Raw genomic sequence first — 2,926 nt, forward strand, 5'->3', positions numbered from 1 at the left:
GTGCCTATGCCACCAGGGCCCTGCATTTCAGGCACAAAACTGGGTAGCCGTTTGGGCAGACGCCAAGCTAGCTCAAGCTAGCTGCAGGAGGTTTTTTGCATACTCCAGTGGCACCTTGAATGCCAGTGAGACAGAACTGTTCACTCCCCTGGACAGGGGGCTGAAACCAGGGAGCCAAGTGATCTAGCTCAGTGTATCCCATCTCCACAGAGCCCAGCAAGCTAAGATCCACTGACTTGAAATTCTCACTGCCAGCACAGCAGTCTGAAATCAACCTGGGATGCTCCAGCTTGGTGGGGGCATGGGTGTCTGCCATCACTAAGGCTTGAGTAGGCAGTTTTCCTCTCACAGTGTAAACAAAGCCACTAGGAAGTTCGTGCTAGGCAGAGCCCACCACAGCTCCGCAAAGCCTCTGCAGCCAGACTGCTTCTCTAGATTCCTCCTCTCTGGGCAGGGCATCTCTGAAAGAAAGGCAACAGCCCCAGTCAGGGGCTTATAGATAAAACTCCCATCTCCCTGGAACAGAGCACCTGGGGGAAGGGGTGCCTGTGGGTGCAGCTTCAGCAGACTTAAATGTTCCTGCCTGTTGGTTCTGAAGAGAGCAGCGGATCTCTCAGCACAGCACTTGAGCTCTGCTAATGGACAGACTGTCTCCTTAAGTGGGTCCCTGACCCTGTGCCTCCTGATGGGATGACACCTCCCAGCAGGGGTCGACAGACACCTCATAGAGGAGAGCTCCAGATGACACTTGGCAGGTGCCCCTCTGGGACAAAGCTTCCAGAGGAAGGAGCAGGCAGCAATCTTTTCTGTTCCACAACCTCCACTAGTGATACCCAGGCAAACAGGGTCAGGAGCAGAACCCCAGCAAACACCAGCAGACCTGCAGCAGAGGAGCCTGACTGTTACAAGGAAAACTAACAAACAGATAGCAATAGCATCAATATTAACAAAAAGGATGACCATGCAAAAACTCCATCCAAAGGTCACCAATAGCAGAGACCAAAGGAAGATAAATCCACGAAGATGAGGAAAAACCAGTGCAAAAAGGCTGAAAATGCCAAAAACCAGAATACCTCTTCTCCTCCAAAAGATCACAACTCCTTGCCAGCAAGGGAACAAAACTGGATGGAGAATGAGTTGGATGAATGGACAGAAATAGACTTCACAAGGTAGGTAATAACAAACTCCTTTGAGCTAAAGGAGCATGTTAAACCCAATGCAAGAAAGCTAAGGACCTTGATAAAAGGTTAGAGGAATTGCTAACTAGAATAACCAGTTTAGTGAAGAACATAAATGACTTGATAGAGCTAAAAAAAACAGCATGAGAACTTCGTGAAGCATACGCAAGTATCAACAGCCAAACTGATCAAGTGGATGAAAGGATATCAGAGATTGAAGGTCAACTTAATGAAATAAAACGTGAAGACAAGATTAGAGAAAAAAAGAATGAAAATGAATGAACAAAGCCTCCAAGAAATATGGGATTATGTGAAAAGACCAAACCTACCTTTGACTGGTGTACCTGAAAGTGATGGGGATAATGGAACCAAGCTGTAAAACACATTTCAGGATATTATCCAGGAGAACTTCCCCAACCTAGCAAGACAGGCCAATATTCAAATTCAGGAAATACAGAGAACACCACAGAGATACTCCTCCAGAAGAGCAACCTCAAGACACATAATCATCAGATTCACCAAGGTTGAGATGAAGGAAAACAATGTTAAGGGCAGCCAGAGAGAAAAGTTGGGTTACCCACAAAGGGAAGCCCATCAGACTAACAGCAGATCTCTCTTCAGAAAACCTATAAAGCCATAAGAGAGTGAGGACCAATATTCAACATTATTAAATAAAAGAATTTTCAACCCAGAATTTCATATCTAGCCAAACTAAGCTTCAAAAGTGAATGAGAAATAAAATCCTTTACAGACAAGCAAATGCTAAGGGATTTTGTCATCACCAGGCCTGCCTTACAAGAGTTCCTGAAGCAAGCACTAAATATGGGGAAAAAACGATACCAGCCACTGCAAAAACAAACCAAAATGTAAAGACCATCGACAATATGAAGAAACTGCATCAACTAATGGGCAAAATAAGCAGCTAGCTTCATAATGACAGGATCAAATTCACACATAATAATATTAACCTTAAATGTAAATGGGCTAAATCCCCAAATAAAAGGCACAGACTGGCAAATTGGATAAAGAGTCAAGACCCATTGGTGTGCTGTATTCAGGAAACCCATCTCACATGCAAAGACACACATAGGCTCAAAATAAAGGGATGGAGGAAGATTTACCAAGCAAATGGAAAGAAAAAAAAAAAAGCAGAGTTTGCAATCCTAGTCTCTGATAACACAGTTGTTAAACCAACAAAGATCAAATAAGACAAAGAAGGTCATTACATAATGGTAAAGGGATCAATGCAACAAGAAGAGCTAACTATCCTAAATATATATGCACCCAACACAGGAGCACCCACATTCATAAAGCAAGTTCTTATAGACTTACAAAGAGATTTAGACTCCCACACAATGATAGTGGCAGACTTTAATATCCCACTGTCAATATTGGACAGATTGATGAGACAGAAAATGAACAAGGATATCCAGTAACTGAACTCAACTCTGGACCAAGCAGATCCAATAGTCATATACAGAACTCTTGGCTCCAAATCAACAGCATATACATTCTTCTCAGCACCACATAGTACTTATTCTAAAATTGACCATGTAATTGAAAGTGAAACACTCTTCAGCAAATGCAAAAGAATGGAAATCATAACAAACAGTCTCTCAGACCACAGTGCAATCAAATTAGAACTCAGGATTAAGAAACGCACTCAAAACCGCACAACTACACAGAAACTGAACAACCTGCTTCTGAATGACTACTGGGTTAAAAAAAAATGAAATTAAGGCAGAAAT

Source organism: Mandrillus leucophaeus, unplaced genomic scaffold (assembly GCF_000951045.1).
Source record: "Mandrillus leucophaeus isolate KB7577 unplaced genomic scaffold, Mleu.le_1.0 Scaffold824, whole genome shotgun sequence".
In the NCBI taxonomy this organism is placed as follows: domain Eukaryota; kingdom Metazoa; phylum Chordata; class Mammalia; order Primates; family Cercopithecidae; genus Mandrillus; species Mandrillus leucophaeus.